This window comes from Dipodomys merriami, unplaced genomic scaffold (genome assembly GCF_024711535.1).
Source record: "Dipodomys merriami isolate MVZ:Mamm:240054 unplaced genomic scaffold, mDipMer1.0.p SCAF_658, whole genome shotgun sequence".
In the NCBI taxonomy this organism is placed as follows: Eukaryota; Metazoa; Chordata; class Mammalia; order Rodentia; family Heteromyidae; genus Dipodomys; species Dipodomys merriami.
The window spans coordinates 146,444-163,290 of NW_027206244.1; the positions used below are offsets into that span (position 1 = coordinate 146,444).

A 16,847-nucleotide genomic window follows, 5' to 3' on the forward strand; every position below is an offset into this window, starting at 1 on the left:
AATATTTAATTCAAATCACTTGACTTAAACTTATGAATAAAAGTAGTCAATAGAAATGAGAGAAAACGTAGACGACTGTTTCTTCTCCAATGGAGTAATGGGTTCTTGATCTTGTTTCTTCCATTCTATCTTCACAAGCTATCAAGTGTGGCTCAGGACTGGAATATCCTTTCAGACCAAGAGAACTGGCAGAGGAAAATATTTGCAGCAGATGTAGGTGATTTATAACCTTAAACAGTCTATTTAAATCTGTTAAAATTTCTCCTCTACACCAAATTGCTCACTTCGAACAGCTTTGTATGCTTTTCCCAAGATTGTCCTTCATTAACTATTTAAAATTTTGAGAGGTCATAATCGTACTCTATAGAGATTGCTGTTTAGTTGTGGTTTTTGTGTGTTTTTGTTTTTTGTTGTGTTTTTTCACTGAATTTCAAAATGTTGTGAAAGTGTGTTACAAAAATGTCCATCTAATTGTCCAATGTTCCGGGATCAGAGTCACTCCTTCTATCATTCTCAACCAACCCCTTCTACAAGATTTATTTCCGATTTACCACTTTCTTTCTCACATGTGTATATTAAGTATTCTAGCTGTACTTGCCCCTTGTTCCATTCTTCGTTCATTCTATGGCTTTATTATTATTCCTTTACTATTATTACTATTAATTTAATTTCCTGATACTCATTCTGTTAAACTGTCTGTTAGTACTTTGAAAGGTTTATATACATTCCATGGAGTTTCAATTCTGCATATACTTGAACTGATGTCAGCTTATATTTCCATAATTCATTCATCTGAAGTAACAATTTGCAAGACTGGAGACATGAAGCACCTAGACATGATTTCATTGCCCTCCATTTGGAAGATTAATCTGTAGTCAACAAGAAAGTTTAAAAATGGCTTAGAATGTATTCCTAACTACCAGTTTTTATAAATGGCTTTGTACAGTGGTGTGTGATTATTTTATTTTACATGGGATAATATTTTCAACTACCTATAATTATTGGCAAAAGAAGAAATATAAAATTTACTACGGTAGAGGAATATGATAGAAATAGAAGACAGATTGTATGTTTGTCAAATCTCTGATGAGTACCCATATTCAAGACTTAAAGTCATATTTCTTACTATATTAGACATATAGGGAAAACATAAAACACCATATGATAAGGCAACTATTCATGACTTTTTAAAATGTACTTATGTGATGAAATTTACTTTATTAGCTAATGTTGTGGTTTGAAATATTGGAGGCTGAACTATTTAACAAATTTTTGAAGGCACCTACTGAAAAACACAAATGGTGGGGGGTACTATTCCTACACTTTAATGAATGGTTGAACCTGTTTGGCATTAGTGCTGGGTGAATAAATCAACTCTATTGAAACTTGCTCCCTACACTCGAAAGACTAGTAACCTCACTAAATATCATCACTTGTAAAGTGTTATTTTGGCAAATGTGATTTTTAAAAGTTTATTTGAAAAGGAATATACTTTCAGCAGATTAAATGTAGGTTATCATTTGTTTGAGAATGACAACATTTTTATACTACAGAGCCAAGTTTACTGAAGTACCAGTGTTTTGAAGCACTAAGGACATTCTCAATTAATGTTTTTTGAATTATATTTGACCTCTATGTCAAGTATTCCTAGCATTGGTAGACCAATTATGGATCTATCGTTCAGGAACTATTTTTTAGCCTGCTGATACTGGACTGAAATCATTCATTAACCATTAGGAGAAGGGTACTACAAATAATCTTGTGACATTTGTGGTCTTTTCCACTCATGTGGCATGGTCATCTGAAAATTGAAGTTTTGAATTACTGTACTTTCACATTTTGTGATTTCATCTTGCATTTTAAGTTGCCTTGCATTTCCCAATTGCTCACTGCTAATTCCTGCATTTCAAGGAATTGGGGCCCTGAAACATAAGAAATGAGAAATTGAGATGGGTCTTCAATTACTTTCTCTTGGCATGTTGCATGGGCATAGGTGGGAACTTTTGCCCTAGTTATCTGATGATGCGGATAACTGGGAGCTGGGATCCTAGGACCCATGGATCCTGTAGAAGAATAATACCTTTTAGACATCATATCAGCAAAATTTGAGTATAATCAGGAAGAATGCTTCAGAAATATGGAGAAAAACAATTTGGGACCAGCGAGTTAAAACAATAAACAGAGCAGCAGAGTAAAATCCCTTATAGATTAGAGGAAAACAACATTGTTTTTTTTTTTTACCATGTGAATTCAGTAGACCAATAACACGTAGAAAGTATCACAAGTTTATACCGAAAACATTGCATTGATCCTTTTTATATTCTAATATATATTCTAATCCTGATTATTTATATTCCAATCTATTTATTGGAATAATATAAATTAATTTGTCAAATTATCAATTAATTCCAGTAAGATCCACTTTGTGAAATATAAAATCAACACATATAAATATAAAATATATAATTATCTATAAGAAAATGTTTTGCATTGTTCCGTTGTGGTTAGGGAATCAAAGGCAACTGTTTTAAAGTATTATTCCATTGCCTCTACCTCATTGTTTGGGAGAATTAGAACTAAAGCTTTACCATTCAGGGATGTACAGCTTAGAGGCAAGAGGAAACACTGTGGTTAAAACACTACCAATTTCAGGCCTAATAATGAGGAGAAACATATGGACTTCTCCTGGAGCTATGGAATATATTTGGTGATAGAAAATCAGTGGTGTAACTTCCTGCCTGGTTGGATGGTAGTCAGGCCAGGACATTAGGTAATCATGCATATGAACAATTTTTTCACCTTCTTGGCTTTAGCTACTTTTGGAATGGTAGGGTGTAATAAGCAGTTATATTTTGAAAAAAAATACCTTCTAGTCCGAAGAGTTCTGTCTGAACTGTTCGTCTCCATATAATCCCTTGTAACTAAGATTAGTTTTGCTCCAGTAAGACAATCTATGCTGTCAGGGTAAGACATTCTGGTTGGGCTGTTCCTATACGAAGCAAGGGTAAAAGGTCAAGGAGACATTTGTGCCAGCAAGACCTCATTTGGGAAATTTTAAGCTGCAGAAATTTAGAAGTAGCTCTTAAGCAAGGCTTACTTTGAATCCATTAGCTCCACAAAGCTAAATCAGTTAATAAATAAGTACTTGAAAATCCATTACCTTTGCACCTATCTATAACGGCTTCAAAGTATGATCAAATTTCAAATGAAAAAGACTTAAAATAGTCATTTACAAAAACTTGCAAATGTGAGCAATCGAACAAACAACATAAGTTTTTTCCACCATACACAGAATTTTACAGAAATAAGATGAATAGCAATTTTGGGAACAATAAGGTTTCCTTGTTACAAATAGGCAACCAAGGATATATACCTGTCTTAAGATTGCATCATTGATTACTTAAGTTTATAGGATACTACATGCTTCAGCAGCAGGTCTACCCGAATTACAATACAGAGATTTACATGCCTCTTGCACAAGGATGATATGAAAATTTGTGAAGTATTCCATATTTTTCATTCTTCAGATGCAAGAAATGAAAAACTGTTATTCAAAAGTTGATTACAAATATACAAGTGTAATAATATATGTAATTCATAGAAATAAAAGTTAGTTTGACATCAGTGTATTCAATCTTCACCATTTTAGAAAGGCCTTTACATAGCATAACCTTTATAAAACTTTTGAAATAAATAACATTGTCATTTTATCCGAAAGAAATAAAATTCTCTAAGGACCTAGGAATTAAAAGAATCTTAAAATGTTTCTATATGGAATGCAATCTGAAAGGACACAATTATTAATGAAGGTATGTATTATAAAACAATGTCGAATTCAAAGTATTATATCTAGGAGCGAATGAAACAGATTATGGACATTATACAAACAGAATACTAAACATTTTAAAATATACTTTTTCAGACAAGCACCAGAAATATCTTTAGTTTCTGTAATACTCATTTCAACAGATAAATTAAATTTTTTTCTGATTTAAAAAATCACAAACTCTATAGAAATCATTATAGATGTATACAAACAACTAAAATATATTTTGACATCAAAGTCAGGCAATTCACTTGGAAGAATACCATGGAATACATGAATTTTTAAAGTAAGGTATTGCTGTTTCTTTGTATTGTGAAAATATTTTCTATGGTCACATAGGATGGACTGGCAATTTTGAAATTAAAGAAACTTAACTGATCCATTAGGACTTAGGAGAACAATTTGTACAGCTTTCCACAACTTCAAAGAGGTAGTGATACATACTTATCCTTTTGGCAATATCAAATTCAGTTTCTTCCAAGTTGTGCTTCAGAACTGACTTGATATAATGGTTCAATAGAAGGAGATCCAGCGTATCATTGCTATATCTATTCCCAGCAGCAAGATGCATGGGGGTCAAGAGGCCTTTAACTTGGCCATTGGTATCTGCATGATGATGAAATAAAGAAGCCACTCTGTTATTATTCCATGTATAAGTACTGTGCAGGGATGTCCAGCCATTCACAGTTATTGCATGAATATCTGCCTTGAGCCACCAACTCATGGACAATATCTAAGTGTCCACTGTAGGCTTCTCGATGAAGAGGGGTATACTCATCGTCATCCCTAGTAATCACATGAGTGACCTTTTTGGAAAGTAGTCTCTGCACTGTAGTAAGGCGATTATTTTCAGCAGAACAAAGAAGAATTTTCCTTGGATACTATTTCATTTTTTTTTGCAATTGATACCATTTCTCACTTTTTCATCTTGTTCCTCAACTTCATCAGAATTGCCTAACCAGAGACTGAGTGCCAGTGAGAATGAGCTGTCCATGTATTTCCCCAATAGTTCACATTGGATGAAATGGTCAGAAAAATCTGGTGAATTTGCTGCATCTGTTTTTTTCACTATTATTTATTTTCTCTTTTTTCATTTTTACTATTCTAAATTATTCTAACTGGAGAGTAGGGAATTGGTAGAGAGCAGAGGAAAGATTTTCCTCCGTATTTAAAGGTACAGACTGAAAATGAGGACCAGTGTTGTCTTCTTTTGCAGCTTATTCTAAGAATGAGAAAACAGGAAATAATATCTTCTATGTAAATGAATTGGGATATGGCAGAGCAGAAAGTGAAATGATGCAACCAAAAATATAAAAGCAAAATAAATTATGATAATTATGGAGCAATCATATTACTTATAAGAACCATGAAATGGAGAGAGGAAGAGAGAGAGAGATGTGCAATGATTTAGCTAGCCACAAAATCCATCCCTCTCATCAAATTATAGAGCAAATAAATTTATTTTTTAAAAGAGATGGAAATAGAATTTAAAATCAGATGTCTCCATTGTTTTTAATTATATTCTTATTATCTTAAATACTTGTACAAGGGAATTTTCATTCAACATATCAGTTTTTTAAAGTAAAATGGATCTTTATATAACTTTTCCACACCCTTCCAAACCTCACCCCACTTTAATTTTTTCTAGTTTCATACTATCTGTATTGAATATTATACCTTCAGGCTCCTCCTCCATAACTCTCTTTATTCCTTCCTTTTGACTTCCACTCACATATTCCAAGTGATAGTTTCCTGGTATTCATTTTGTTGGAGTAAAGTTCAATTTTATAAGAAATTACACCTTTGAAATACTCCTCTGCAAATAGCATGCTTTGGTTAATATTTTTGTGTAAACTTGTATAAATTTCTAGCTTCCAAATATGGCTCTGACTTAGTTCCATTAATATATTTTTAGATCTATCCATTTCGTTGCAAATAATGTAAAAGTCTTCAAAATGGATGGGTTCAATCCAATTGTGTATATGTGCCATTCTTTCTCTAATCATCACTCTGCCAAAGGGCATCTGGGCTGTTTCCGTAACTTGGCTACAGTGAATAGTGCAGCAGTGAACATGATTGTGAAAGTGATTTTACTGTTACGTTTTGGAATAATTCATCACTTCCTTTGTGGGAGCAATACTCTATCCAGTTTTCCATAATAAGAACATCCTTCCCTTCATCTTCATCACAATGTATTGCAAGTCCTCAAAAACACACTTACCCCTACACTTACCCCTACAGGTCTCAATAAGCTAAAACACCACTGTGCCCATATTCTTTCAAAACATTTTTTTCATAATTGTACATATAATTTAGTGAGAACCTTCTATGTACTTTCCTAATGTGGGAATGAGGGACATGACAGAGTAAACGTAAGAAATATGCAACTTAATTAGCTATTATCATATTTAAAATCATGTTCAGCTCTAATTCATAGCCTCACATAATATTATTTTAATCTTTATTTGATTACTTCATCTAACCCGTAAATTATATCAGGTGAGTTAAAAGCAAAGGCAAAAAGTGTGGTTTGATTTTGACACTCATGTGTGAGGATGCACAACATGGGCAAATAAATGGATTGGAATTAATAGCTCTTATCCATTTTGTTAACGTAGAGATGATTTTCCCAACCTGATTCTTGAATTCTTATTCCATTCAACAACAAGAAACATGTGATAATTTCCTTTGTTTTGCTCCTGATTAACTTTTTTTCCATTTTATTTTATAATGGATGATTTCATAAATTTACTGTAGATACGAAAATATACTAAATATTTCTATCCGTATGCATTGATATATACATACACACATATATTATGCAGGTTATATGATAATGTATAATTTCAGTTACTGTACAATTTACTAAATTATTAAAACTATCGACGGCTCATGCCTGGCATCCTGGTTACTCGGGACGCTGAGATCTGACAAACATAGTTTGAAGCCATCCTGGGCAAGAATGTCCACGAGCTTCTTATCACCAAACAATCAACAGAAAATCAGAATTGGAACTGTGGTTCAAATAGTAGAGTGGTAGCCTTGAGAGAAAAATCTCAGGGATATCATCCAGGTTCTTAGTTTAAGAAGTACAATCTACCCTAATAAAATCCATTTAATTTACACCTGTGTAATTAAAGTATTTCCATCACCCAAATGCACAACCATGCTCATTTGCAAGGTAACTCTGTTTTGTCTGAAGTACCATAAAATATTTTCACTTAAGGTGAAAGCATTGGAACGTGGGTTCATTCTATCTCTCTCATGCATTTTTCCACTCAAATATTCAAATGTTACAATTATTCCAATTATTTAAAATAATAGCTTTTTACTTTAATACCCAAATATTAGAGTTTGAATTGAGTGTCTTTTGCCCCCTAAATCGGTGCTCTTACCACTTTGTCATGTCCCCAGGGCTAAATTATCCTGATTATTTTTCAGATCCTTGTGTATGACCTTGGGCTCAGTCCATGTTATGTTATTCTTCCTGGAATTTAGAATAATAGGTGCATGGCATTGTGTACTGATTTTTTTGTCCAGTCTGGGCTTTAACCTCTATCCTCTGAAGAGTAGACTCCCATGTAGTCAGGATTTTCATAAGTTTCTGATAGCTGATGTTTTTTTAAGTCTTTGAATTTCCTGCAAGTTCTTGACTACTGAATTAATTTGTTTTCTTGGGTTGTGTTGTTTCATTTGAATGTATGTGTTGAGTTGTTCCTCACTTGTCCTTTTGTTTCTTTCAATCAAGTTCTTACCTAAAATGCTGAGAAACCAATTCTTCTTTTTCATGATAGTCAAGGTGAACATGATTTATTACAAAGCAATTTCAGTAATATTTAAACATCTTCATATCTATGGATGGTACATAAATGATAAGTGCTGTGACGGGTTTTTTTATTTTCACAGCAGTCTTTGCCATGCACAGACAGATCATCATAAAATCTATGAAGATAATAAAACTACAGATGCAAGCAAAGAGAAGAAAAACCTATTATTAATTGTTTGACAGAGGCTTGCGTTCTAGTGAAAGAAATACGTTGCTTGATGCAAGATTTCACAAAATTGTATTGCTAGGGGGAAGCTAAACAATCATCTAATTCTACAGAATTGAGGGAGAAGAATCAAACTCCTGAATCGTTTACATGTGGGTCAAATAAAAGCATGCTTCTAAAAAGAGAGTTTACTTTAGAGAAACATGATGAGTTCTATGTAAATAGGTGCTTAGCTGATTTTGTTAATTTGTAAACTAATACAGGGAAATAGGGTACAGCAAGATAAAAAAAGAACTTCGCATTGAAATACTCGTGTGTGTGTGTGTGTGTGTGTGTGTGTGTGTGTGTGTGTGTGTGTGTACATGCACGTGTATACATGCATGCATATGTGCAAGTGCTCATTTATTTATTCATCATCCCTAAGCTTCTGTGTCCAAGGATAGTGGCTTACCACTTGAGCCATTGTTCCACTTCTGGTTTTTTGGAGATAATCGCATGTATTTTCATGATTGGACTGGCTTTGAATAGTGGTCTTCATATCTCAGCCTCCAGAGTAGCTAGCTAATCTTACTCAGCCCCCAAGTAGCTAGTTAAAATTCGGCCTGTCCTCTATACTTCACTGCTTTTTTATTCTTGTCCTGAGGTGTTCACATGCCTAAGTCATATATATGTCTGAACTCTTAACTACTGAGGAGGCTTGAGAACAGAACCCAGGCCAAAAGTTTAGTGGACTTCCTTCTCAATCTATAGTTGGGTGAATTGGATCATTTCCACCATCCTTCACTATCTACAGGTTAAGATTGGAAGGGCTGCCGAATCCAGGCCAGCCAAGTTAGGAAGCAAGACAATTTGGTGTGCAACTCTTATGCCCTTGATAATGGGAAGGCTAAAATATCAGATCAGATGCATGTTCTTTTGAAAGGGAACCCCTATCCTAAAATTAACCACTGATATGACACCACTCTACAAAAACAATCACCAAGTTGAACACAATTTCCCACAACCAAAATAAGCATATGCTTTAACATGCAAAAACTTAGTACAATCTGCTCTTTGCTCTAATATCAGCTGCATCTAATTAACATATCATGTGACAGAATAGTTTCTTCATTAAACTGATTATATATTTTAAGAAACCTAGAAAATTCTTTCTCACATATTAAATCAAACGAATGGCAAATTGCCTCATTTCTTACCTATTTGACTACCACTATAAATTCATCTTACGATTATTATTAATAGTAATATATTCAGATTTATTAATTTACTTTGTAACAGTTTTTAAACTTTTGGCTTCTCTGCGGAATTTGAAGTATTTAGATAGTATCATCAAATTTTATTACTTGGGTACTTAGGGCAGTTTTTAAAAATGTTTTAAACCAATGGTTTCTAGTAATTCTGTTTTTTTTTTTGGGGGGGGAGGGTGTCAGATCGTGGGACCTGAATTCTGGGCCTGGGTACTGTTCCTCAAGGCTAGTTCAAGGCGAGCACTCGACCACTTGATCCACAGCGCCCCTTCCAGTTTTTTTTTCTGTTTATGTGATGCTGAGGAATTGAACCCAGGGCCTCAAACATGCAAAGCAAGAGTTCTACCACTGAGCCACCTTCCTAGCTCTCTATGAATTCTTAATTGGTATATTATTTAGTTTATTTTTAATTTCAATTTAATTTTATTGTAAAGGTAATTTACAGAGGGGATACAGCTACCTAAATAAAGTAATGAGTACATTTATTATGGAAGGAACATATTTATCGCTTCCATTGATTTTTTTGCACACTCAAAAAAAAAAACTACTGATGCTTTTCCTGTCGATATTGACCAATGGGTACTTTTCTTTCTTCATGCATTTTTTATTATAAAATTGATATACAGAGGGCTTACAGATATTTAAGTCAACTAAAGAGTACACTTCATTATATTATCTAAATTTTGAACTTAATTATTTTCTTTTGTTTCTTTAGGGTAATTCTTTTTTCAGAGTTGTAAGATTAGTTAATTTAGTTTTGCATAATTTTAACACATGTAAATTATTCAGAGATATATTTTTTGCTTTCAAAATAGTTAACATGTGAATATTTAAAAATTATTTTCTTAAATTTTATATGGTTGATGAATTTAAATAAATTTAATTTCTTAAAGTTCTAAACATATTTGTTCAGGTAATGAATACTGTATTTTCAAGAAGCACATACTTAATAAAAAAGGCTGCATTACATGGTCACTTTTTGGAAATATTTATACTTGAATTAAAAAAAAACTGAGCTGGGCATAGTGATTTGTAGTTTCCATTTTCAAACTATGGTGGGAAGTGTAAATATGGTTTGCAACTCGGGAGAGACTGGGAAAATATGAGACCTTATCATAAAATTTCCAGAGTGAAATGATTAGAGATATAGCCATGCCTAGCAAGATATAGAGCACCTGGTTATCATATACTAAATCTTGAGTTAAAACACCAGTAACATCAATCTTTTATCAAAATAAAGTATACATGTTTCAAAATGTTTATTATTTAAAACTTGTTTGCAAATTTCTCATGTCTTTTATTTCTTATTTTTCAATTTACTTAATCTATAAGAATCCAAGTATCTTGTGACTGTATTATTTCTACTAAACTTTTAAATAGTATGAGCAATATTATGATTTCATATATTAAAATGCTTTTACTGTTTGTGATAATTTCCTCTGTTTAATATGATAATAACAGTATTCCAAATATGTGTATTGCTATGTGTGTGTGTGTTTATGTGGGTTTTGTGTGTGTGTGCTTTGTGTGTACTTTGTAGTGCTTGGGAGATCACAAAATTGCTTCACATATGTTAGGCCAAAGTTTTATCACTGAACTATACTGTCTAGTTATAATACAATTTGTGTTTTAAGTTATGACTTTTTAAAATTTTCATTCCTAGTATGCTTTTCAAAATTATATATGATAAAATGTGATCCATCTTCTATCCACATTAGCAACTGTTAGTTTTATTCTTTCTCTTATTTCTTTGGAAATGAATTATATTCCTAATACAACTTTTTTACATTGTAACAGCTCTATACAATGCTTTGTTTTCTATTTTATTTTTTCCATGTTATCTGACTTTTAGTCCAAACTATCAGGTGGATTAAAAAGAAACTTGATTCAGAACACTTTATTTTTCTCCTTCTCTTCTCTGAAGTCTTTCTGTTTTTTGAAACAATACCAATGACATACAACTCCTATGTGATCCACCATTCTTCCCCATCTCTCTCTCTTCTGCAGTACAGCTCAAGTCGTTATCATTCAGCTTTATTATGCTATAATGTTATCTAAAGCTTAACTCATTCTTAAATTAATTTTAGTTGCTTTGAGCAATCTCTAAAGACATTTATCTATATATAATATCAGGGGTTTGTGTTTCCACAATGTGCGAAATATGAGTGACTATCAAACATCCAGATATCTCTGGAGAATATTTGTCCACCTGCTCAATAATACTGTATGTAAATTCAAGGAATTCATAACAATCTTGTAAAATGGTGTAGCTTGAACCTTCATACAAGCTTTGAATCGTATTACCATGTTTAGTGAAGATAACCTAGTTCTATTATAAGAACAGACACATAGAAGAAGGTAACAGATTTTTCAAAAATAAATTCTTACTTTTATGTTCCACAGATCATGAAAAAACTCTCATGCTATGAGAGTTTATGAAATAAAAACAGAATCTTAAATGGTTGTATTGGCACTATTGCCTCTCTAGTTTTAAAGAATGATCTTAGAATATTACCTCAATCCTTTGTGTGTATGTATGTCGGTCATGGGGTTTGAACTCTGGGCTTGGGAGTTGTCCATGTGCTCTTCAGCTCACAGTGAGTACTCTACCGCTTGAGCAACAGCAAAACTGCCAGTTTTCTAGTGGTTTATTGGAGATAAGAGTCTCATGGACTTTCCTGCCCAGGATAGCTTTAAACCACCATCCTCAGATCTCAGCCTCCTCAGTAGCTAGGATTACAGGCGTGAGCCACTGGCACCTGGCCTACCTGAAACCTTATAAAGAATGATTATCAAACTAAATGTGAGATGTAAAAACCTGTAAAACATAAATGTAAATATTCATGACATCGGATTAGTAAAGGTTTCTAAAAATTTGACATGGAAAACATTATAAGCTAAAGAGAAGCAAGAACTGGATTATATCAAGTGATAACCTTTCATAATTCAAAGGACACTATAACAGAAACGAAACCATATCCAACAGATAGAGGGCATATATTTGTTAATGCTACAATGTTAATGCTACAATGATTCTGAAACTTAAGTGTTTTTTGGGAGGGGTCCGGTTGTGGGCCCTGAACTCTGGGCCTGTGCCCTGTCCTTCAGCTCTTCAGCTCAAGGCTAGCGCTCTACCACTTGAGCCACAGAGCAACTTCCGGCTTTTTTTTTTGCTTATGTGATGCAAAGGAATCGAACCCAGGGCCTCAGGCATGCAAGGCATCGCTCTACCACTGAGCCACCATCCCACCCCCTGAAACTTAAGTATTTTTATATCTTCTAATTCTATATAAATTTTTTCCTGAATAGTATATTTCGTTAAATAACATATGCAAATTAATAGTCAATAGGAGGAGCATATGAAATAAGCTCCTTTTTAGTGTCTAAGAAATAATAAAAACTCACTAATAAGTCCATAATATAAAAAGAGGACACAAAATATAGTAATGCATTTGTGGAGAAATTGATATACTTCTGATAGTGATCGATTTGTATAATACTACAATCATTTTTGCAAATAAGATTTCAAGTCTTCAAAAGGTGAAAGAGAATTTTATAGGATCCAGGCATTACACTTCTATGAATGTCTTAAACAGAAGTAAAAAAACTTTTTTGGATAAAGAATGTAGTTCATTGACAGTGAACTTGAATAGTATGTGTGAGACCCTGGAAATGATCCGCTAAAAACAAATTTTGAAAAGACACACTATAGAGGATGTATGCTGGGCAAATTCCTGTAACTGAATTTTATATCTATTTTTAATGTCTGTTCTAAAATTTACAGCATTTCTATTTGAAGGAATGCAAGTTTGTGAAAATCGGGCTTTGAAACCCTATGAAGGCACAATTCACTTCCAAAGCACTAAAATGTATACAATTAAAGGAGATAATATATTGTAAGTGAATTGCATGTTAGGAAAAGAAACTATTGTTAAAACTTCTTCACACAAAATGCAGAATAGCTAAAAAGAAGTTTTGGTGTTGGCTAAAACTCTTTGTAAACTACTGCATTTAAAACAAAGATGTGATTTCTGTTTATTTTGAGGGTATTTTGGCCTTTGGATTTATACAGAGATAACTCAATCCAAAAGTATATGTGATAACTGGAATACCTAGGAATTATGCATCAATTCTACGTAATTTTTTTATTATTTTTTATTGTGAAAATACTGTACAGATGGGTTACAATTACCTGGGCAAGATAATGAGTACATTTCTTATCAAGCATTGTAGCCTCCCCCTTTGTTTCCCCTTCCTCTCCCTTCCCATCCTACCCCTGTCCCCACCCAATCCTCCCTGTTCCCCCCCAAAGTTGTAAAGTTCATTTTTCGACATAACGACTTTTACATCTCATTGTTGAAATGAGTCCACCTGTATCCCTATTGTTTTCCCATGGTTTCCCTTATTTGCAATATCTAGTATATGTCTGAGTCAAGCAGAAAAGGCCAGATAAGGTGATGTTAGGGAAATGAACCCTAAGGTAGGTATTCAAATGTTTTCTTTTCTTTCGTGCGATTGTTTCTAACACATTTATGATTATTTCTTTGTTGCTTTGTATGTCCCTCCCCCACAGTATAACTCCTGCTTTCACTGTATTTGATGTCGGTATAATTGTGGAGGGGAAGGGGTAAAACTTCTAAGTAATTGAGAAACTTTTCTGGAAGATACTTTTAGCAAATGACAAAAGACACAAATCTATGCATCTGCATTTTATGAAAGTCATATGTTACATGCTCAATCCAATTGCTTATCTCTAGTTTTCTAGGAAAAACGTATTCTCAAGATAAGAAACAAAAGCAGTGAAAATAACAAAATACACAATCATCTTGATTTATTTATGAAAGTAACAAATGAAATAAAATAATTCCACTGAAGGGAATCCAATATTAGTGTATGTGAAGATCTTCCTAAATGCCAATATCCATTACATTTTTGGAACTTTAATTTCTACTAACATAGGAAAACTAGAACAAGAAAACAAATATAGACTTAGAGTGAACCAGCCTTGAAATCATTTTCTTAATTGTTTTGAAATTACAAAAGAATTGATACTCCTTTGCTTTGGAAATCATTTAAAAATATTTATCACTTATGATAATTCAAATACCAAGCAAGAGTAATTTTATATAATCATTATAAATATCATTTTATTACTATTGTAAATTAGAATAAAAAAATCAGTCCCAATATATGACGTACCTATCATTATTCTTAACTTCTAATCATTACCTAAATATCTTAAACAATCTAAATAATCATGTCTTTAACATGGACGTAAATGTTCTATACTTTTTTACTTAACATTTTCCAAGGGTATGTATTCATGTTTCTAAGAAATGTTCACAGCAGTTAAAAGATACTTTTGTGAAATTAATGTGCTACATTTTTGGTTGTGGGTGTTGTTTTTAGTGGTTAATTGGAGATAAGAATCTAACAAGTACTTTTCTGTCTGGGCTAGTTTCGGAAACAATTCTAAGATCTCAGCACCCAGACTAGCTCTTATTATAAGGGTGAGTTACTGGCACTTGATTTCATGAAGTTTTTTTAAATTTTAATTATATTTTAAGATACTTGTTTCACTATAATGTATATCATTCTAACATAAATTTAGATATATGTATATATTTCTGAGGACAAATATTCTCTAAAAATATACTATTCTACACATAACATTTATATATAGAGAGAGAAGACAGATATATATATATAGAGAGAGAGAGAAGACAGACTCGCTCTAAAAATTTTATGCTACTATTTTTGACCTTTTTCATTTCAAAGAGATACAGTCAATTTTTCTAAAAGTTTCCCAGAATAAAATAACTAATATTTCAATAGAAAATAGAGTTTATTACTTTCAAGGGAATTTTAGATATACACATGATATTATAGTAACATTTACAGTATATTACTTGAAAAGGTTCTGCCCAAACTCTCAAATATTTGATTGTAGTTAGGGGAAGAGAGGAAGTTAATTCATACTGATTAGGAAATTGCAATGCTTCAAAAAATCTATTCCATAATTTGTTATAAGCACATAGTCAAACTACCTGATATGGTTTAGGTTTTTTGTTTATTTGTTCAAAATTTCAATATGAATTCATGCACAGTGGTAACATTAAAATTATTAATCAAAAGACAAATAATAAAATCATAGACACATATCCGATGTTCAATAATTAGCACTTATGTTGATAATAATAATTTTGATGGGTAGGATGATGACCACAGTGTAGCCTGATAATGACGATGTTGTGATTGAAAAGGAAAAAAAAATACGTAGATATCTTTGAAGCTGGATTTCCCACATTGAATGCATAGTTATAAACAGCGTTGGATTACATACAATAAGAATAAGAGGAGGAGGGCTGGGAAGGTGGCTCAGTGGCAGAGTACTGGCCTTGTCTACATGAGGCTCTGGGTTTGATTCCTCAGCACCACATAAGCAGAAAAAGCGGGAAGTGGCACTGTTGCTCAAGTGGTAGAGTGCATTGAGCGAAGAGCTGAGGGACAGTGCCAGGCCAAGAGTCCAGGCCCCATGACGAACCAAACAAAACAAAACAGAATAACAAAAGGAGAGTTTGAATATCAAGAATTACAATCACATAAACAGGTACAGGCAGTAAAAACCCTCATGTTATTCCAGCAGTCTTTCTAATGTATATACACTCACTGTTCTTGGTGGTATTATTTTCTTATAAATAAAATCTTTTATTTCCACATTTTAATGGACTAAGATGTAGGTTTCAACTTAGTGTGATTAGTTCAAATAACATTCTCATATAGATACCATTCAATAAATAATGTTTACAAATGATATATTAAGAGTATGTTCTTCATTACAGCTGTAAATACATGACACAATTTACATAATACTACTTACATATCTGCAGTTACCATAAAAGGACACAAGCTGCAGTGCCAGGAGTTAAAATTTATTTTTATTTCTGCATGAAACTATTTCTGACTTTATACCAACAAACTGAATTTGACACTTTCCTTATTTGTAAGCTAAGGTAGAAAATGTATTGACTGTTTACTTTCTTTTCCTTGCTCTAGAAGTCAACAAATATATTCTTCAATATTTCTGGCAGATTACATCCATTAAATGTAAGACCAACATTCAATGTTGTGAGTAATTAATGGTACTAGAATTTTTGTCTGAGTTCTTCACTCTGTGTGCTTACAAGGAGACTCATTGGGTGATGGAGAGGACCAATATGAAAAGACTGGGGAGAAATGCATACTTAGTAAACAGTTGGTTTAGGACTGAGTGACTGGTGATGAGTATTTGCAATAGGCTGGTGTGTCAGGGTCATAAAAAGAAGTACATAGAAATTACATTAGTGACAGAAACTGAGAAAATCTTGATCATTCATCTTATCTAATGGATGGAGGTGGGGTAAGAGGAAATCTAAAGTTTTTCCACATCTCTGTCTCCTAACTGTGTTAGTTACATTCTTGGTGATAAGGATGGATTTAGATGGATTTATCTTGGTGATAAAGATGGATTTAAAGGAAAAAACTCTCTGATAGTTCGAAGATTTATGTTAAACAGATGCAAAGATAGGTCTGTTTGGACATTATCAAAATATTCATAACCATGAATATGAAAAATAATAAAATCAGGGACATTATTAAAGGGAAGAAGAAAAGGAATGTTCTGACGAAAGTGTGAAGAATGTGAGTACCAGAGTGGACAAGATTGGAGGAAAGTGATAAATAAGGAAACAAAAAAGGAATAAACACATATTTACAGAAGAAAAGGAAGGAAAGAATTTTCAG

The 16,847-nt window shown here is 32.9% G+C and overlaps 1 pseudogene; it reads left to right on the plus strand.

The window, feature by feature from the left end:
- Positions 1-3,420: 3,420 nt before the first annotated feature.
- LOC138815684 (U6 spliceosomal RNA) lies at positions 3,421-3,517 on the plus strand (annotated as a pseudogene).
- Positions 3,518-16,847: the final 13,330 nt, after the last annotated feature.